The 22,290-nt window shown below is 39.0% G+C and overlaps 1 protein-coding gene across 2 annotated transcripts in view; it reads left to right on the top strand.

The window, feature by feature from the left end:
• Positions 1–1,041: 1,041 nt before the first annotated feature.
• The window catches only part of GCNT1 (glucosaminyl (N-acetyl) transferase 1), a 36,173-nt gene continuing 14,924 nt past the window's right edge, over positions 1,042–22,290 (top strand). The window contains exons 1-2 of one of the 2 annotated variants that reach the window (XM_019736710.3): positions 1,042–1,215; positions 2,021–2,129. The gene's annotated coding sequence lies outside the window, so the exon portion shown is untranslated. The remainder of the gene's footprint in view (positions 1,216–2,020; positions 2,130–22,290) is intronic. The other variant, XM_074330574.2, reaches the window with a different exon arrangement.

The raw sequence follows: 22,290 nt of genomic DNA, 5'->3' as shown, positions 1-22,290 counted from the left end.
CTCTGCTCTTCGCTGGTGCCATGGCTACGGTGGAGGCCTGTCAGTGCCAGGTAGATCCTGGGGGTCTGAGGGTCTCTGGGGGGGTTAGTCCCCCTGACTTGCAGGAAGAGACTGCAGCATGGACTGTGAGCTTAGCAGTCGCTCACGACTGTGAGCCTCAGAGACTCAGTGGTTCCCTCCAGGCCAGTCCAGCCCTACCCTCTCCATTTACCTGGTGGTCCCGGAGCAACGATCTTCTTTTGTTAGAAGGATGGTCAGCAGGCAACCTTCCAGTTACAGGGAAACCCATCTGCTCACAGGGTCTCAGCTTTACCTACAACCCCAGCAGGACACAGTGGGAGGGCACTGCGTATAATGTTAGTTCCTTCATTTACTTCAATACATGTGTGTTAAATTAATAAGTGATACGAAGATGAATAAAAACCTGTTTTGCTCTCCAGGAGGTAAAAAACCAGCGGAAGAAGACACACAACATTCCTTTTGCTACAAAGGAGACTGTATCAGCTTTTATAAATGACACATGCTCTGTGCTGTAAGGATGGGAGAGATGTGTTTACTACTTTGCATGACACTGTGGATTGTTCTACACTTAATTTAAAAGTAGTTTTTATGTGAAAATACACACGAATGTAGTGAGTTTTGAAATACTAATTTGGTAAGCAAGGCTCATCAGGAAGAAAATATACAGTCATCTCTAAGTTATACGATATAAAGAATCAGCATTTTTTCTTTTTTGTTATAAAAAGTATTTTCATTTTTAAAATCATAAAAGGCAGCACTTCTCGCGTTTCCTGCCTCTGAAGAAGGGGACACAAAGTTTTGAAAAAGACCCCACTCAAGCGCCCAGCCATTTGGAGAACTAAGAACGAATGCGATCCTGAGAAATCAAAAAGAGGAGTAGTCGGATCCGGCTCCCCTCCCAGAGACCGGTAATGCCCAGAGGGCGCGCTGACCTTGGCCAGGAGCCGCGCGCAGGGCCCCGCACACGCGGAGGTAGGCGAGGCGGATAGGCTATAGGCGGGGCCGAGGGGCGGTCCCAGGGGCGTGGCGCGCGGGCTGGGGCTCTGAGACCCGGAGGTGCGGTACCAGACCGCTGCGAGCGCATCGCAGCGCCGGGCGAGTGCGCGGCAGGTGAGGGGTGGCTCCGCGTGGCTCTTCTGGGGCGCTGCGCGGTACCGCACCCTCTTGCGCCCCGGGACCATACTCTTGCTGCAGGTAACCAACTCCCCACCGGCTTTCCTGCACGGCCTCTCGGCGGCGGGGGAGGGATGGGAAGGATGGGAGGAGGGAGCCGGCTCTTCGCCTGGCCCCAGCTGCCCTGAGCGGGATGGGCGCTCTCCGGGCCGAGGAAGCGGAGCCTGGGCTGGAAGAGAGGACGTCTGGCAGGAACCCAATAAGCGTGTCCGCCCGGGGCCGGGGATGGCGCACGACACCATACCTCGACCTTACTCTTCCGTCCGGTCAGTGGTGCCCGGGGCCAGGACTCTGGTGCCCAGTGTCACCTGAAGGCACTTTTTCTGGCCTCTTTCCCCCTTGTCCGCAGAGAGAGTAGGAAGAGTCGTCTGCTGGGGTGGATATACTAGGAGCGAACAGTTACTCACTGCCGTCCCCTGGGTGCCCGCGGCTTTAACTTTCTTTAATCCTAACCGTACCCCTGCCAAAGAGACATTACCCCCATTTTACTAATAAAGAAGCCGATGCCAGATTGATAAATGACTCACCACCCTGGGCGACTGGAACAACTGGAAAATAGACTCAAGTTGGGAGCCTCCGAAGCCCTCAGGCTTCTCCCTGTCTTCCGGCTCCCTCCCTGTCCTTTACGCTCAAGGCTAGGAAACTCGCGCTGCTGGGTATATTATGAAAACAGGTGATTCTTCATAAACAGAGTCAACTGCTTTCCTAGGTTTCCGTTTTTTATTTTGTCTTGTTAGCACTCAATTTCTGATTCAGATTCTTCCAATTTTTAGTTATTTGCTTTTTGAAGTGTTAGCTAGCTCTCGCTCATAGCGCTTTCTCTCAGATGCAGAGCAAACCCCAGAAATCCTTGCCTGCCACACACTTCTCATCTTTCACGGTGGACGATGTTGCCTGCAGATCCAGGCTGGACATTATGGGCTGCCCAGGTGAAGGTGAGTTTCGTAGTCACCTGGCATCCTGTGCGCTTTCTGCTTATGTTATTTCTTCCTAGAAGAATAGTAGGACAAGAGGAGAATTGGGAGGATATACATTGTTCAGAGAAAGCGATGGTGTCTGGAGATGAGAACAAGCCACGGCTTTTTTGTGGCCTGAATTCAGTGAGTGGTAGGTGAGGGACTCTGTCAGGAACTTGTCCCCTCCTCTGGGCATTCTGCCCCCCTTTCAGAACAGTTCTGAAAGGCAGGCTTGTTTTATAGAAGGGAGGAGGAGGGGTGAATGGTTTTTAAAGATCAGTGTAAATTACCTGCTAGGAGCCCAGGCAGTTCCAGACAAGCCCCCCTGCCAGAAGATTTTGGTAACAGATTTCAGTTCTGGCAAGAAGGAAAAGCTCAGGATACCTGCTAGTGCTTAATGAATTTTGTACAGGCTTTCAAAATTGTAGCTTTGGGAAACTTTGAAATCTTAGAAATGGCTAACTCCTCTATTAAAAAAAAAAAACACCAATGTAACATACTGTGAATTTACTTTTACAAAGTTTTAGTGGTAGATGAAAGAAGTTGAGATTTTTTCCATTTCATGACTAGGGTTTGAAGCTTACCTGTCAGCTCCTCTGCCTTTGCTTCAGCTGGGCCCTGAAAGCTCCTTAGCCTGGACCAGAATACCTACCAGATTCCATCATTCACTAATGATAACTCATTCTTGATTAGTTATAGAACTCCTCTGAGTCACAAGTTGCTTCTTTTCCATTTGTAATTTAGTTGTTAAACACTAAGAAAAATGTTTTCACTATCAACTACAGACACGATCAACTATCTGTAGGGACTGAACTTCATGTATCAGAGAGCTAAGTGGGCCTTGGTTGGCCCCAGGTGACTTGCCAGGGACCTGCTAAAATCTGGGTGGGTATCAGCCAGTCCCTCTTCATAACCATGTAGAAATTTTGGCCCAGTTAGGCCAGAGTTTCTTTTTCTGGCCTCCTTCCCCCCAAATAACTGAAAAAAAAATTTTTTTTAATGTGAAATCTGATTTTATATAAATAATGGCTTTTTTTTAAACACAAGGAATAAAATTGGTTCACACATCATCCATTTTCAAATCTCTGTCTTAGAAACTGCTATACCTGGTGATTGCATTCTCAGGTGAATGAAAAATTCTGACCTATGATGTAGATACTGTATATTTCTTCATGAAATGAGGTGTTAGGAAACAAATTAATACTGTTGAAAATGATTTCTTCTAATTCTCAATTTCTGTTATCTATGATGTGTATATTATTTCCACTGCATTGAGTAAAGTAGTCCTTTATGGGCCAACCAAGGAATCATGTCACTATCTTTAATATTCATTCTAATGATATTCATGGTTCTAGCTCAGCACATCAATGCTTAATTCCCTGCCTTAAAAAGGGAGTTCCCAAATTACTTCATATAAATCAGTATGTTTCTTCTGGGGACTGTATTCTTAACCACATTGGCTGTGACAAGGGAGGCATAGCTTAGGGTTGTCATGTTTCCTTGTTGCCTATTTGTGGCAAATGCCATGTATGTTTAGACCGATTTCTCAGCTTTGGCACTTTTGACACATTTGGCCAGATAATCTTTTATTGTGGGGACTGTCCTGTGCATTATAAGATATGTAGCAGCATCCCTGGCCTTTACCCAGTAGATGCCAGTAGTCCTCTTCCTCCAGTTATAACAATCAAAAATATGTCCAGATATTGACAGATGTCCCCTGGGAGACAAAGTCACTCAATTGAGGAAAAAAATGAGCCACTATTTAAAATGCTGTAGACATTTATGAACTAAATTATAAGTAAACACAAATAACTTTAAACTTCTAATAACTAGAGAAGCTGTTTGTAAAGTTTAACCAAAAATCTGACATTAAAAAAAATTATAATAAAGATGACTAAACCAAGGCTCTTTATGAACAGTCGCATGTGTCCTGCCAGGTTTTATCTCCAGAGAAATTTTGATGTAGTTATTAAAGTTTAAAATGTTGGAAGCTGAAAAGGAATTCTACAATTTTCATTTTTCTCCTGTTAGTATACTCAATGGCTTTCCATTTTTTAAGGTGATAGAGTATTAATGGACTATGCTTGGTGAATTGGGAAAATTGACACAATCCCTAATATTAGGACCCCAAACAAAAAATTCTAAGCAAAAATTTTAATAATGAGACTCAGTGTAAATCACGTTCAGATTAGAATTTAGTTCTAGGAAAATTAAAAAGCTTTTAACCTAACAGTAAGAACTAAAACAATCACGTATTTCTGTAGTCTGAAAAATCCTAATTTTATGAAAGAGAGTCCTACATAATATAGCTTATATCAGAAAAAAAGAATGCCCTGAAACTCTAACCCTCTTTTTCAGACCTTAAGCTTGGGAGGCTGAAAACACAGCCTTCGTTATACAAGATGCGTCCTTAGCTAGAGATTGGCTATCCATTGGGTCTCTTCCAGAAATCAAACTAATTTGTAAGAGTCAGGACGGGTTACATAATTTGTGGGGCCCTTTGTTTAAAACTTATGAAGAATTTCAAGATGGTGACAGGCAGGTGAGCATTAAGCAAAGGGTCTTGTGTGACTGCACAGGTTGCACAACCATGTAAAACTCTGTCAATAACTCACAAAAGGATAGTGATCACAAATGCATATCTAAACAGAAAATGTTACTGCTTCCACAAAACACCTACAGTTTCTGATTCATTGATTATACTAATATTTCCAGTCAGGGGTCCTACATATATTTGGTAATCAATGCACTAAATTTACTAAGCAATTTCTCCAGTGATTAATTTTTCTTTTGTTAAAGAGGTAGCCAAATTTGAGTGTCTTGGGTATCTGAGTGACTTATTTATTTATGCAGTCATTGAATAGCTATTGCTGAGCACAAGTTAGTTGCCACACGTTGTCAGCTCTGGGGCTACATCTGGGAACAGGAGGGAGGGTCCCCTGCCTTTCTGAGACATTTAGTCTAGTGGCTAGAGGAGATGGGGCTGGGGAGGCAGACAAGTACATAGTCACATAGGCTATCACATTATAAGTGGCACTTCAGGAAAGCACAAGATGTCCAGAGAACATTTAACCTGGGGACTTAACCTAGTTTAGCAGAAGACATTACTCAGGGTAGAGCTCCCTAAAAAGAGATTTTAAAAGGCTTGAAAAATGAGTAGGAAACAGGTGAAATAGGGGTTGAAGTTCTAGGCTGAAAGAGTTGAGAGCGAAGCAGGAATGTGGCTTGGGATGAGTGAGGCCTCTTGGATCATTTTTAGGATTTTGACCTTTAATGGAAAGGTAGTGGGAACCCATTAAAGGATTTTAAATGGAAGAAGAGATGATTAGGTTTGGGTTTTTTAAATGGTCATCGTTGCTGTGTGGTGAATGGTTTAGAGGGGTAGGTTCTTAATTTGCACAAAGGTGTGGTGTGTCACGAGAAGGCATGGAAGCCACACGCACCTTCTCCCATACCTTGCCCTATATAGCTTTTACATTGGCTGTATCCTTACTAATAAACTGATAGTAATAAGTAAAGTGTTTTCTAGAGTCCTAGCTGAGCTAGCAAGTTTTCAAACCTGAAGGGGGTTCATAGGAACTCCCAAATTTGTAGTTGGCCTGGGCACCCCATTTGCAGCTGGCATCCGAAGGGGTCAGTCTTATGTGACTGACCCTTTAATCTGTGGGGTCTGTGCTAACTCTGGATAGTTACTGACAGAATTGAATCGAATGGTTGGATACCCAGTTGGTGTCCCAATTGGCTGGTGTCAGGAAGAGGAAAATCTTCCATATTTGGTGTCAAAAGTGTAAAAACATCTTATCTCTATGCACCTGAAATAGCCTCTCGCCACCTTTTCTACAAACTACTTCCCAACTTTGACCTTGCACTTGAAGACTAAAGGCAGTAATGCTCAACTAAGAGCTTACTCTTCTGATGAACATCAAAGCCACTAGTGGGTGAGGCTCCTAGAGGAGAAGAGTATTTTCAAACCTCCTCCTCACTGTGCAGGTTCTTATCTAGGTTCTCACTGTTGGCTATATATTTGTTGAGTTTACAGGTATCTGCATCTTTCTTTAATAAAAAGAAATTTGCTGCCCTTTCAAATTTGCTGCCCTTTCAAATTTGCTGCCTTGTTGTTGTTTTTTTGCTATGGCTATCGGTATCACAGGTACTTTGGAGAGAAGGGACACTTTAATTTCTCACCATGAGAGGGAGAGTGACTGCTTTTCAAAATAAATTTATGCTATGGGAAGGCATTTTGGAAATAGCTGTTTAGAAATGTTTTCATTGTGATGTTAATATATTGCCAAGAAATGTGGTACATTTGTGATATATCAAAACTCTCAAAAAAACCTTTAAAAACTTGGGAAAATTGTCTGTTAAAGTCTTTTAAGGGAGGAGTATCAACGAGTTTTGAATCTGTTTGTTAAATTTGTAAAAATGTGACACCTGATGGATTTTGCAAGGACAGGTGACTGAAAGTTACCATCTGAATTTCACCAAAATACTTTGTACAATTGATAGACAGATTGAAAACTAAGTATCAAGATTTAGCTAGTAGAGCTAAGAGTGCTCTAGTGTTTCTCCAGTGTATCCCTTTCACCTCAGCCGGCCATTAGAACAAAATGCTAGAATCAACTGGGCTTGGAAGCACTTCTTAAAAGTGCTGTAGCTCAAAGTAACTGAGTTTTCAAAATTAATGAAGCATATTTAATATATTGCTTTTATTACAAATATTAACAATTTTAGTGAGCAGGAAGTTTTGTACTATAAGTGATTAAACTAATAGGTTTTATTTCTTCTTTCCCTCATCTTTTTGTTTTTAATAGACACAATTTATTTATACAGTAATACATATAATTTTAAAAGAATATTGAGGGTATTTACTCAAAGCTATTACTCAAATTTTTGCAAGCTTATCATTAAAAGCTTTGAGTCAAAGTCCTCTCTCTCTCTCTCTCTCTCTCTCTCTCTCTCTCTCTCTCTCTCTCTCTCTATATATATATATATATATATATATATATATATATATATATATATATGGAAATTTGAGGTCTTGCTTTCCTCATAAGCTTTAATCTAAAACTGTCTCTTCCCCATGAGATGCTCCTGTAATTCATTAAGTGGAAAATAAAATTGCTACTAGAGTAAAAATAAGTGCTCAAACTCCAAAAAGTAATGAGTAGTGTGTATGTGTGTGTGTGTGTGTGTGAGAGAGAGAGATTTCTTTTGAAATGTGTGTGTTAAACTTTCTTTAAACAAGCCGCTTGAAAACCTGGAAGTTCCAGAAATCACGTGGTCAGTCCTTTGCTTCCAGAGAGGTAAATAAATGTTTTAAGTCACTTAAACATAGGCCACGTGCTGTCTCAGTCTTTCATCCTCTAGACAACTTGGTGCTGTGGTCCACAAACCAGCCCAAGGCAGTTTGGGTCTTTCTGGTAAACAGAGGTTGGTGAGGGCTACCGTCTTCCAGGCAAGCAAGTCTCAGGTCACCTGGCCAAGGGGCTCCGAATACATTTCTCACACTCCCACACAAGGTTCACCTAAGGCACGGGCGTCAGCAGGAGTTAGCTGACCATGGGTTGGAGTCAAGTAATCATGAATTTTCCTGGCATCAGCAGCAGGACCCAGGAATGTGCCTAGGGAGCAATTGCAGGCTACTTGTTTGCCAGGCTTGTTTGTCCTTTTGATATAAATGCAGGACCTGCCTCTGGAATATCCCTCATCCATCCACATAGATGGAGCACCCTGCTCTCATCTTTCTTCACTCGTTTCTCCTATCTGTTATGCCAATCGAAGTCATTAAATTCACCTCGGGAGATCCAGTCCCAACACTCCTGCTAAGTAGCAAAACCTCTGTTTGCAATGAAAATGCCTGAAGCACATGTTCAGTTGTCGCTGCCACTGGAGTGTGACCCTCCCAGGACTGTGTTTGTGTCTGGGCTTCTTAACCTCCCCAGCTCCCAGGATATGAATCCTGACGCACTTACATCTTACTGGCTATATTGAAGTATTTTAAAAGTACGTTATAGACAATCTAACAGTGTTATATTAATAGCCTTTTATTAGAACTTTTGAGTTCCCTAAAAATAGGAGATGTGGCTATAAAAATACAGGATTTTATATATATATATATATATACATACATATATATATATATATATATATATATATATGTTATATATAATATATGTGCGTGTGTGTGTGTGTGTGTGTGTGTGTGTGTGTGTGTATGTGTCCACAGACATTGCACCAAATGGACTCACTAGAAAAGGGACCTACTGATGGTGGATGTGATTTTTGGAACAGTGCAAAAGTCAGCCTTACAAGGTAGACTGATTATGCTCAATAATACCATTTTTTGAAAGGGGTTAAAAATAAAACGTAAATAAAAAAAATATACTAGATTTCATGTTGGACTCATACAGATTTTTTTTCTTTTTTTGGTTATGAAATTTGATCTGTATTGAAAGAGGGAAAGGAAAAAGGGGAAGCAGTGTTTGATGGACATTGACCACAAAGGAATGTCAGACTTTTATCTGAGGTTCTTTGGGTGGCTCTCCCAACCCGGCCCCTCACCACCACCACTAGCCTCCTCCCCTCCCCCCCAAAAAAAAGGATTGAGTCGAGGCAATGCAATAGAGTGTGAAAGGACACATTCTGACAGGGTGAGGTTCCAGGATCTGGTTAGCCTCAGCCTTTCACTCACTGTGGACCCTTAGAAATCACTTGTATCCCCTGGGCCCCAGGTTCCTTGTGACTTAAAGACGAGAGTGAGATTTGGGACTAGATGGAGTTTTTCCTTATGGGTTGGTAATATGCTCCTTTCTCTAAAATATTTTCTCTGTCAGATAAGTTTCAGGAACGCTAAATACCATGTCCCTATCTTTAAATATCCACAGTGAGCATTCCTGTCTTAAAGGCTAAGAAATAAGAGGCCCATGAGTATAGAATCTTGTGTTTCTTTGTGACCCCATTTCTCTTAATATTGGATCAGAGACGCCACTCCACCCCCATGACTTAGTAACTGCTCCCATAGCTGGTGTTTGTAGCAGGACTAGATGCTCTCCAAAGTTCCTTTCAGCTCTACAATGGATGCATTGTTCCAAAAATAGATTTTAACTATATTGACCACGCCTATAATTTCCCCCAGAAGACTCAGCAAATATCCATTGTATGAATTCCTTGATATCAGGGAGATGCAGTATGTGTCGTATGATTGGGTTTTTCCTTGAGAACCTAGGATTCCATTTTGTATAACAGGTTTTTGGTGTGGAGTTAAACTGAGTGTGTACAGGTATTTGTTAGTAAACTTGAAATACAGTTTCTCATTTTGGGAGGTCTCAAAAAGTTACATCTGGTCATGAATTAAAGACTTGAACCAAGTCCAAACAAGAAAAAATATAAACAATAATAATGAATAAATTGCTAATGTTCATTAGGGCTCATTATGTGTCAAATACAGTATAAGCACGTTACAGGTTGGCTCACTTATTCTTTATAAAAACTAAGGTATATATGATCCTTATCCCAATTAAATCACTTCAAATGAATTAATTTTTTTGTTTGTTTTTTTAACCAGTGAAGAAGCTAAAGCTTGGAGAGAGTTTAAGGGCTTACTGAAGTCTGAGTTGGTGGGTAATGGTGCCCAGTTTTTGAGCTGAGCACTCTGGGGCCAGAGCTGAAATCATTGCTACCAAAGCCCACTTCCTCTTACATGTAAACATACTCAAGAGAAAATATTGAGCGACTAGTAATAAAAAAAAATGCAGAATGAAACCTCAGGGATGTACCATTTTACTGTTGCAACATTGACAAAAATAATTATACAGTATATGAATATGTAGTACATAATTAAGATAATTATATAGTAAATGTAGAGAAAATGGTACTCAAACATTACTGGTGACAGTATAAGTAAGAATACTCCATTTGGAAGGCAATCAAAAGCCTAGAAATTTGTTTTGATCCAAGAATCCTACTCTTGGGAATTCCAAGGAAATGTTTTCAAAAGCCAAGAGAAAACAAAGCTATGAGAATATTCAGAAGTGTTTATAGCTCATGTTTATAACAATATAATTTGGAAATACTATTAGTATCCAACCACAATCCACAAACTAACTGTGTCAAAATAATGAAGACGCCTTGATATCCATTAAATGGAAAAAGCAGGATAGCAAACCGAATCCCAGCTACTGCTACATCTGAGCCCAAATGCAAGTCAGTAGTGTCCCTGGACAGGCATCAGAAGGGAACACAAAAATTATGTATACCTGTACTGGGCCTGTAAATGGCTTTTTGTTTGTTTGGAAATTATCTTTAATGCTTTGTACACATATTTAACTGAAGCTTATTATGTTGGAGGATTGGGGCCATTTTATGTCAATTGGCAATTAAAAGAATTCCTGAAGTAAATAAAAATTCAAACATTACAAAATGTTTGAATAAGTACCCGCCACCTCCCACAAATAAAAAGATGATCATTAGGGCTGCCGGTAGTTGGTTAGAGAAAGGTGCTCTTAACAACAAGGTTGCCGGTTTGATCCCCGTATGGGCCACTGTGAGCTGTGCCCTCCACAACTAGGTTGAAACAACTACTTGACTTGGAGCTGATGGGTCCTGGAAAAACATTAAAAAAAAAAAAAAAAAAAAAAAAAAAAAATAGATGGTCACTAAATAGTTTGGGTGTGTGCTTCTCAAATTTTTCCACGGCACATTTACAGTTTATTTGGAGGCTTGTTTTGGTTTATTCTGTACAAACTGAAGTGCAGCTCAATACCTCAGGAATATTTGGAAGGTTATGAGGCTCCTTGAAAGATTAGGAGGTCGGGTGAGGTATAATTCAAAGGTGTTAATAACTGGATCCAGTGTTATTCTTGGCCAGAAAGTGAGACTGCCCTGTATCCTGTATCCCCCGGGGAGTCAGCTTTGGGTTGAGCCACTCCACCTCTTTTCTGGAGTAAATGACCATTTTCAAAACACCTAAAGCCTCAGTTTCCTTACTGCTAAGTGAGAATAAAAATAGCTACTTATAAGGTTGTTGTGCGAATGAAAGAGAAAAATGTATGTAAAATGCTTGGCAAAATACTTGCTAACTACTAACATTAACAATTTCCTTAATTCTGAGATAACTTTGGTTGTAAAAGCACCATCAATTTAATATCAGTTTTTAAGGAAATAGAAGAAATACCATAATAGTAATGAAATGAACACATATTGTATCAGTGCATCAAATGCCTATCAATTAAAAAAAAAAGTCAATGTAAGAAAACAACTTGTCAGATGTGGGAGAGGAAGAAACTTTCTTCTACCCCTCTAGGTTCTTCAGGCTGGTCTAATATTCAAATAGACATGAGAGAGATTAACAAGAGAAAATGACCAAATTTAATTACATACATATGTGTGGGAAACCCACATACACAAGAGGTTCAGAGACAGAAATGGAAAAGGAGATAAATATATATGGCATTCTGAGCTAAGGATGAGGTAAGGAGCCTTGGGGCTTCAGAGGAGGAAGATCATTCACAGGATGAGCCGATATTCAGTAACAAACTTACCCTGTCCTATAGATCGCATTAGAAAGTTATCTCTGCAGTGGCCGGATGGCTCAGTTGGTTAGAGCGTGAGCTCTCAACAAGGTTGCTGGTTCAATTCCCACATGGGATGGTGGGCTGCACCCCTGCAACTAAAGATTGAAAACAGCAACTGGACTTGGAGCTGAGCTGCACCCTCCACAACTAGTTTGAAGGACAACAACTTGGAGCTGATGGGCCGTGGAGAAGCACACTGTTCCCCATTATTCCCCAATAAAGTTTCAAAAAAAGTTATCTCTGGTGACAAGTCTTATAAGCAAGGCCCCTAATATAAATTTTTTTTGAGGAGAGGTAAAAATTTTTCAAGAGCCTGTGGGGTCTCGATTGCCTTCAGCTCAAAATAATTCACACACCAAAGTGGCATCTGTTGTGGAGGCCTGTTTTGAACCTGGAGGCCCTTCACAGACTTGTGGACATACAGTCTGATTAGCATTTTGTCTTGCCTCAGGACTTCCCTCTCATCCTCCATTCTCCTGACACTCAGCCCAGTTAGCGCTCAGCCTCCCCTGTCCCTGTCCATCACCCCTCTGCTGAGGACGAGCAAAGTGCTTCATCACTCAGGAGCTGGGGATCCCCTAACCGAACCCAACTGCTCTTGTGCACAAGTGAGGAGACCAGTGTGCAGAAAGGTTAAGACAGGTAAGGTCAATCATGAAGACAGGAAGAGAGCCACACAGTATGAGGCCAATCGTTTGGGTTTCTTTATAGATACCCTGTAAGAACCAACACAGATTCCTTTGAATTCATGGTACACCCTGACAGTATACTTTAGAGTATTTAGGTACTGTACTTCAGTTTACTTATCTGAAAAAGACTAAGAGCTGGCAGGCACATTTAGCAAAAAGCATCCAAGATAACTGCCCTACCTTTTTGGGGAGGATGCTAGTGGATGTTGAAATAGTTCTTTTGTGGGGGTGGGGGATCGTTACCCATTGAATAAGCCTGTGTGGGGCCCAGGAAGTGTGAGTGGAGGAGGTGGGTAAGAAGCCTAAGACTAGACCCCCGTGACTAGGAGCTCACCAAGCACATGTATGGCTCTGTTCGCAGAAATAGTGAGATGGTGGTGATAACTCATGATCATTGAACAACTGCTATGTACCAATCACCCTGCTAGGGGCTTTATAAGTTTTTTAATCAACACCAACCAAATCAAGATAATTCTGAGCTCCACTTTTCAGATGAGGAAACTAAGGCCCAGAGAGGTTAGGCAGCCTGCTGAAGCCACACTTTAGGATCTGGCGTAGTTAGGATTTATACAGTCTATCCTTAAACAACATGGGTTTGAACTGCGTGGGTTCACTTATATGGGGATGTTTTCAATAAATACATACAGTACTGTTAATGTATTTTCTCTTAGGCTTTTGATAACATTTTCTCTAAGCTTCCTTTATTATAAGAATACAGTATATAAAAGATATAACATACAAAATATGTGTTGACTGTATGTTATTGGTAAGGCTTCCAGTCAACAGTAGACTTTAAGTTTTGGGGAAGTCAAAAGTTATATGCGGATGTTCAACTGTGTGGGGGTCAGTACCCCTAATCCCTGTGTTGTTCACGGGTCAACTGTACTCAATTCTGTTTGACCTCACATTTTTGGTTTGCTCAGAGGCTTCCAGTAGTAAATGAGGTTGGATTTTAAAGACGGGGCAATCACTGTGGTTCAGGAAAGGGACCATGTCTAAGGTTGAGCTGGATTTTAACAAGTTGAAGGAAGTCAGGCAAAAAGAACATTTCTCTTTCTTGGTAATGGCTAGCCTTATATTATGTCGTATGAAATGATAATATTTCCTCTGACAATCACTTTTAGCAAGCCCATAATCTAGACATATGGTATGACCTGGAATTTCAGAACTTTCTATAAAAATGAGGGAATCTAGTATTTTGGAATTAGAATTTCTGGGACCCAGGAAGCATTTAGGAGGCTAGAGCATTTAACATTGGCATTGTTCAGCACACCCAGGATGTATGGGCTATGTGATAAGCCCGTGGGACTGAACCAGGACTGCTGTTAAGATGTCTCTGCTTACAAAAAATTTTAAGAAATTACTATGAGCAACTGTATGCCAACAAATTTGACAACCTGGAAGAAATGGACAATTTCCTAGATGCATACAACCTTCCAAGGCTAACTCAAGAAGAGACAGAAAACCTGAATAGACTGATTACCACCAAGGAAATTGAATCAGTAATCAACAATCTCCCAACAAACAAAAGCCCTGGACCAGATGGCTTTACAGGTGAATTTTACAGAACGTTCAAAAAAGAATTGTCACCTAGTCTCCTCAAACTCTTCCAAAAAATCCAGAGGGAGGGAAGACTCCCAAACACTTTTTACGAAGCCACTATCACCCTGATCCCAAAATCAGACAAAGACACCACAAAAAAAGAAAACTACAGGCCGATATTGCTAATGAACATAGATGCAAAAATCCTCAACAAAATACTAGCGAACAGAATTCAGCAATACATTAAAAAGATCATACACCATGATCAAGTGGGATTCATTCCTGGTATGCAAGGGTGGTTCAACATCCGCAAATCAATTAATGTGATACACCACATTAACAAAATGAAAAATAAAAATCATATGATCATATCAATTGACGCAGAAAAAGCATTTGATAAAATTCAGCAGCCATTCATGATAAAAACCCTTAAGAAAGTGGGAATAGAGGGATCATATCTCAACATAATATAGGCCATATATGATAGACCCACAGCTAACATCATACTGAATGGGGAAAAGCTAAAACCATTCCCCTTAAAATCAGGAACAAGGCAAGGTTGCCCACTTTCTCCACTTCTATTCAACATAGTGCTGGAAGTTCTAGCCACAGCAATCAGACAAGAAAAAGAAATAAAAGGCATCCAAATCGGTAAGGAGGAAGTAAAACTGTCATTATATGCAGATGATATGATACTATATTTAAAGAACCCTAAAGACTCCACCAAGAAACTATTAGAGCTGATAGATGAATTTAGTAAAGTAGAAGGATACAAAATTAATATTCAGAAATCAGTTGCATTTTTATATACCAATAATAAAACATCAGAAGGAGAAATTAAAAAAGCAATTCCATTTACAATTGCTCCAAGACTATAAAATACCTGGGAATAAATTTAACCAAAGAAGTAAAAGATCTGTACTCAGAAAATTATAAGACACTGAAGAAAGAAATGAAAGAAGATACAAATAGATGGAAACACATACCATGTTCATGGATAGGAAGAATTAATATAGTTAAAATGTCCATACTGCCTAAGGCAATATACATATTCAACGCAATTCCTATCAAACTACCAACAACATTTTTCACAGAAATAGAACATATAATCCTAAAATTTATATGGGATAACAAAAGACCCCGGATAGCCTCAGCAATCTTGAGAAATAAGAACAAAGTGGGAGGTATAACAATACCTGACTTCAAATTATACTACAAGGCTACAGTAATCAAAACAGCATGGTACCGGCATAAAAACAGACCCATAGATCAATGGAACAGAATAGAGAGTCCAGAAGTAAATCCATGCCTATATGGCCATTTAATCTATGACAATGGAAGCAAGAATGTACGGTGGGGTAAAGACAGTCTATTCAATAAATGGTGCTGGGAAACTTGGACAGACACATGCAAAAAGATGAAGCTGGATCACCTCCTTACACCACATACAAAAATAAATTCAAAATGGCTTAAAGATTTAAATGTAAGATCTGAAACCATAAAATTCCTAGAAGAAAATATAGGAAGAAACTTCACAGACATTACCCGGAGTAAGATTTTTACTGATATATCCCCTCGCGCGAGGGAAGTAAGAGAAAAAATAAACATGTGGGATTACATCAAACTAAAAAGCTTTTTCACAGCAAAGGAAACCATCAATAAAACAAAAAGGGATCCTACTGAATGGGAAAAGATATTTGTCAATGATATATCTGATAAGGGGTTAATATCACAAATTTATAAAATACTCAACTCCAAAAAAACAAACAACCCAATTAAAAAATGGGCAGAGGACATAAAGAGACATTTTTGTAAAAAGGACATACAGATGGCAAACAGAAATATGAAGAAATGTTCAACCTCACTAACCATCAGAGAAATGCAAATAAAAACCACAATGAGATACCACCTCACCCCAGTCAAGATGGCTATCATCAATAAATCAACAAACAACAAGTGCTGGCGTGGATGTGGAGAAAAGGGAACGCTGGTGCACTGTTGGTGGGAATGCAGATTGGTGCAGCCACTATGGAAAACAGTTTGGAGGTATCTCAAAAATCTGAAAATGGAACTACCTTATGATCCAGCAATCCCACTCCTAGGTATCTATCCGGAGAAATCCAAAACTCCAATTCAAAAATCTTTATGCACGCCTATGTTTATTGCAGCACTATACACAATAGCCAAGTCCTGGAAACAACCGAAATGCCCATCAGTAGATGACTGGATTAAGAAACTGTGGTACATTTATACAATGGAGTATTACGCAGCCATAAAGAAGAAAGAAATATTACCATTTGCAACAACATGGATGGACCTAGAGAACATTATGTTAAGTGAAATAAGTCAGAAAGAGAAAGACAAATACCATATGATCTCACTTATATGCGGAATCTAAAGAAAAGAATAAGTGAATGAACTAATCAGAGACAGCTTTGGAAACATGGAGGAAAAACAGAGGGTTGCTAGAGGGGCGGGGGGTGGGGATAAGGGGAAGGTGAGAGGTTTTGAAAAATAGTCGGTAACCACAAGATGGTCATGGGGGTTTGGAAATTAATTTGGGGATTGTACAGAGGGATAGTGGATGGGGGGAGGGGGGTTCACACAGTGTGAGGGATATAAATGATAAACGTCTAAGTTTTGCTTTGTCTTGTGCACCTGAAACTAATAAAATAAAATAAAAATGTCTCTGCTAAAGATTTGTTCTTGACTTTTGGCCTTGCCAACCATGTAACTTCTGAGCCCTAGTGTCCTCATCTTTAAACCTGAGTGGACAAAATGAAGTTTAAAGTACTTTTCACATGTAAAATTTTGTTTCCATAAAACTATGATGCTCCATTCTGTGTTATAAACTACTTAGTATTGGATAAAAATTTTGTAAAGGAAAGGAAAAAAAAGTTTATTACTCTTCAGTCTGGAATTTTGAAGTGAACAATGGGAACTTTTTATACTTAATTTTGGCCTGCAGTGATAATGAGTTTGAAGATTCCTTAAAAACAAAACAAAACAGCTATCTGTGTGTGTGTACTTAAATAAATATAGGTATTCCTGTTCAAGTCTGTCAAGGTCAGCATCTGCAAATGAACTCCATTGCCTTAGAGGACAGGATTTTTCTCATTCCAAAGTTGGTTTAGCCATTACTCATACTTTAAAGTAAAAGAATAAAACAGGATAGAGCCATGCAGGCAACAGGAAACACCCTGGTCTTTGAGAGGGATGCAGTCATGTGACCATTGTTCTTTATTCCCAAATTTTTCATGACGCTAAACTCGCAAAGATCCTTTTTATTGGGGGGGGGGCATTTCAGACAACCTGGGGTCACACCTCTCCATACGCTCCTAATTATTTTAATGTCCATCTTCTCTTAAAAAGCTTCTAAGTAACACTGTCTAACTGTATTCACCAACTCCGGAGGTGTCTAGTGAAGTAAGCCAGCTACATCTTTTTTCAAATCAGAACAAAGGTTAAAAAAATAATAGCCCTCGAGGTTAAAACTGTGTCATTATTCCCAATGTTGTGTCACTCTGCATTCCAGAACTTTTTATCCTGGAATCTCTGTACTCATTAAACAATAACCTTCCCCTCTCTGCCCCCAGACGCTGGTGACTGATATTCTACTTTCTGTTTCTATGAATTTGATTACTCTAGGTACCTCATATCAGTGGAATCATACAGTGTTTGTGTTTTTGTGACTGGTTTATTTCACTTGGCATAATGCTTTCAGTTTATCTGTGTTATAGCATGTATCAGAATTTCATTCCTTTTTAAGGCTAAATAATCCATTGCATATGTATATCACTTAATTCTGATATTTCAGTACAATCTTGGGCATTCTTTTGACTTTCAAGGGAGTGTATAAAACTGGTAGGGGTAAATTCATATATATATTTCTAGCACTACATTTTATTTTAAAGGGAAGGTGGCTGAAGGATATTGAAAAAGCACTAATACTAATAGTAGAGAGACAGTGGGACTTTTATCTTGTTGTGGAAAACACAAATATTAAGTTTTAAGGACACATGATCATAGAATCCTGTTTGAGCTGAGCTGCTCTAGCCCTGCATTTCTTCGTTTCCATCTTTGCCTTAATACTGAGCTGGAGCCAGTGTCTTCAAGCCCTGCTTCTTCAGTCACAGGCCCCACTGGTGGTCAAAGGACACAGACAACTTGATGGAACAGAGAGATGGTCCTGGGAAAGGGAGGCCCTCAGCAAGTTCATTCTAATGCTTCGTGTCTGGCCCTGCTGATGACCTCATCCCATTTTCTTCTTTTCTTTTTTGAGTCTATTAATATATTATCTCTGGGTTCTTGGGAAAAGGACTAACCCAGACCAGTTATCCAGTTATTGGGTCTTCTTTCACCCTTTCAAGCAATCATTGGATATTTAAAAAAAGATCCAGATGAAGAATGAAGAACATGGGTCTTTAGGCTCAAACATTCAAAGTGGTGTGTGTGTGTGTGTGTGTGTGTGTGTGTGTGTGTGTGTGTGAAGGGTGGATAAGGAAAAGGCATTCAGAGGTCAAACAACAAATGAAGCCTAGTCTCTGTGGTCTCGTGTACTTACTGTTTGCCTTATATCTGCAAAGGAAATTTCTAAAACAGTGTCTTGGTTTTCCCCAGTTTCCTTTCTGGGGAAGGTCTGGGCATTTTCATTATTACTAAGCAAAGCTTATTTTATTAATGAGGGGCCATCCCAGGGGAGGACAGAGTTGACCCTAGAGCCAGGCCACAACCACTGCTGCTTCTGTGCAGAACTTTTCTACAGCCTATCAGGCGATTTTTCAGATGGGCTCTTTATTATGAGTGAGCATTTTAATCATTTGTTGTGTGTGTGTCCCATGCTTATCATCTCTCTTCTGATTTCTTTTTCTGAAATCTTGCCCTTGTTTCCACAGATGTGCTTAGAAATTTATTCATTGTGGTAGTTTGACATTTTGAGAAATAGACTTTGTGCCATAATACAATGGGGAAGGAGGTCTTTAGGGTGATGGAAACTGAGTGGCAAATATTATCTGTAATTATGTCTTACTCGCCTTCCCCTTTTTAAAACTGCTTTTCTTTGCACATCACAATTTCTTCGTTTCAGGCTTCCTTTGCTTCAGGCTTCCACTTCCTAAGCAAGTATAAAAGGAGAGGATTCATTTCTCTCCTGTTTCCTAGTATCCAGATCCTACCACTTTTAAAAGAATCTGGTCAGTTGTGACTGAAGAAGGCTTCTTAGATCCTTTCTTTTCCTCTGGATGGACTTTCAGCCTTCCACTCTGTGGTATAAAATGGGGAATATTTTGTATTTGATCTCTTCTGCCAAATCTGTAGGCAGAAGTAGTAGGTTTCAGTGTCTTTCTCAGGCTATAAGCTGCTTGTGTCTCTGGTTGTGTGTCAAGGGAAGAAAGTGTCAGGAACAGAAAAAAATAAATACGATGTCCAGTAATGAATGAAATGCGAGAGGTAATTATGTAAGTGACAATTTGTCCCAAAGTAGTATAATGAATAAATGAAAAAAACTTGTATAGAAGTTTTCATGCCATTTAATTCAGACATGCAGACTTTCCCCTTTTTTCTTTGTATATGATAACACAGATGAAATTTCGTTTTACTTAATTTCATCTAACTTAAAAAATTAGGTACAGAGTATTAAAGAAACATATAAAATTAACTTTAATATTATATTTAACCCAGTATATTCAAAATTTTGTAATACAGTATACAGCATAAACAGTATAAAAACAGTATTGAGGTATTAAAATGACACCTGTGTACCAATACATGTAAACAACATTAATATCTAACCCAGTGCAGCCATTAAAGTAACATGGACTCCTATCAAAAGAATAAAGTTGTGTTTACTATAAAGACCTTTACGCTGCTTCAATTTTTAAAATTTAATTTAAATTCATTAAAATAAAACTTAAAAAACCCATTTCCTGAGTCAGGCTACCTACATTTCAAGTGTGCAATAGCCACATATGACTGGTGGCTACCACACTGAATCGCATATCCCTAGAACAACCATTTACAAGTTTTTACAGATTTCTTTGAGTGTGTATGTCCATATTTCTAAATAACATGCTTATACGGTTCCTAGATTTTTCAGTTTTAGATTCTTCCTATTGACTTTCTACTATTAAAGAGGATTTAATTCTCTTTTATCTCCAAACCCCTTCCCCCATGTACTCACTTCCCAGTCTTTTTCCCATTCCCACAGTCATTGGTTCTGAAAATTTTGTTTTCAGCATCCTTTACAATCTTAAAGATTATTGAAGCTCATAAAGAGCTTTGGTTTATGTGGGATATATTGATCAGTATTTATCCTGTTAGAAGTCAAACAGAGAAGAAGTAAATGTTGTTTATGTGAAAACAACTATAAGTTTTTACATATTAACATAATATTTTTTTAATGAAAAACACTTTCATAGAAATTAGTGAGAAAGGTAGCAATGGTTTGTATTGCAAATCTCTTTAATGTTTGGCTTAACAGAAAACAGCTTACTAGAAAAGACTTGCTTCTGCACTCATTCTGTTGAGAAATCACAGATCATGTAACTCTGGAAAAGTACATTGTATACTTGTAAGAAAATGGGAGTGAAAAAGGTCAATGATGTCCTAATATTATGAACATAGTCTTGAGAGCCTCTGTATATTATCATAAGGTTTGTTAGACCACAACTCAATGTTTATATTTTTATGACCATGTAGAAGCTGAACTATAATAGGATACTATGGTTTCTTTTGTTGTACTTTTTTTGTTTTCTCTGGAGATGATGTCTTATTTTCATATTTTTTGCTTATTGTGTATATTTTACTAATTCAACTCTGACCTCTACCGTAGATATTAAAACCTCTTCCTTTACCACAGGGGTTCTGTCGATTTTGTCTTAAAGAAATATCTTCTATAGTCATTTGACTTGGTTCAGTTAAGACTGGTTTCTTCCTAAGACCCGTACATATCCTGGGATCTCTTTTCCTCATAATCCTGGGGATTTCTATTGCCTCTCTTTTACAATAATCTCTTGATTATTCGTTCTTGTCTTTTTCTTGATAGATAGAGTGTCAGCACAAACATGGGAGCTGGATTGTGTAGGTTTGAATATTAGCTCTTCCACTTACGAGCTATGTGACCTTGGTAGTTATTTAACCTTCTTATGCCTCCATTTCCTTATCTGGAGAAATAGTACCTTTTGTGTAGAGTTATCATGAATATTCTGTGAGTTAATTTATGTAAATCACTTATAAGAGTTCCTAGAGCTTACTGAGCATTCCAAAATGGTGTTGTTGTTGTTACTGCTTTTTACAGTTACTGGTGTACTTCATTTTTTGGAACCATGCTTCTTTCAGTTGTTTGCTGAGAAAAGATGCATGTGATTTCACATGTATGAGTCTTTATTTTATATCACATTTGACCAGTAGCCTGGCAGGTAATTTAGAATTTTAGTTTGAAATAGTTTAGCCTTGAAATTTTAAACTCAATTTTGAATTCTTTGGCATTCAAAAGAGAAAGGGGATAAATGATAAACTTTATTCTATTTTATTGAACTATTTTATTCTAGCTTCCAGTGTTGCTCTTAAGAAGTCCAATGCCTTTTCAAATTCTTGATTCTTTGAATTTATTAACATTACCTCTTGAATGCTTGTAGGTTCTTCTTTTTCTCTGTGTTCTGAAACATCATGAGGTATCTCATTGGTTAGGGCTGTTTTTAATCTATTGTGATAGACACCGATAAGGATCTTTCAATCTGGTAAAACCTGTGTTCTTCATTTCCATCAAGTCTTTCTTTGAATTTCTCCCCTTCACTTTCTTCTTTCTCTGTAGAACCCCTTGTTATTTGCATATTGGGTCTCCTGTATTAATCCTCTAATTTTCCAATTTTCCATTATTTGCCTTGTTGCTCTCCTTTCTTGGAGCTTTTAACAACTTTAATTTCTAATTTTTCAATTGAGTTTTCTCATTTTAGTTATCATATTTTTGATCTTTAGAAGCTCATTTTTGTTCTTTATTCCTTTTTCATAGCCTATTCGTGTTTCGTGGCTGTAATAGTTTCTCTTACGTCTCTGCAGATAATATTAGGGTTCTGTTGTTGAAATTTTCATCTCTTTACATGACCTTAATTTCTCCATTTGATAGAAAATCTAATGGGTACAAATCTTCCCATTGTAGTATAAATGCACCTTCACAATATTTTGTAAAGATTTTGCTTCTCTTCCCATCCAGAGGTAGAACCTTAGTTCCTTTTGAATCATGGCAGGCCTGGTGACTTTCTCTAATAGAATGTGACAGAAGTGATGTGCATTTTTTAGAGCTTAGGCCTTCTAAGGCTTTGGAGCTGCTGCATTTGTTCT

Source organism: Rhinolophus sinicus, chromosome 16, assembly GCF_057876585.1.
Source record: "Rhinolophus sinicus isolate RSI-liver-muscle chromosome 16, RSI-T2T, whole genome shotgun sequence".
Lineage (NCBI taxonomy): Eukaryota > Metazoa > Chordata > Mammalia > Chiroptera > Rhinolophidae > Rhinolophus > Rhinolophus sinicus.
The sequence above is the reverse complement of the archived record's forward strand: the minus strand, read 5'-3'. Positions and strand labels throughout refer to the sequence as shown.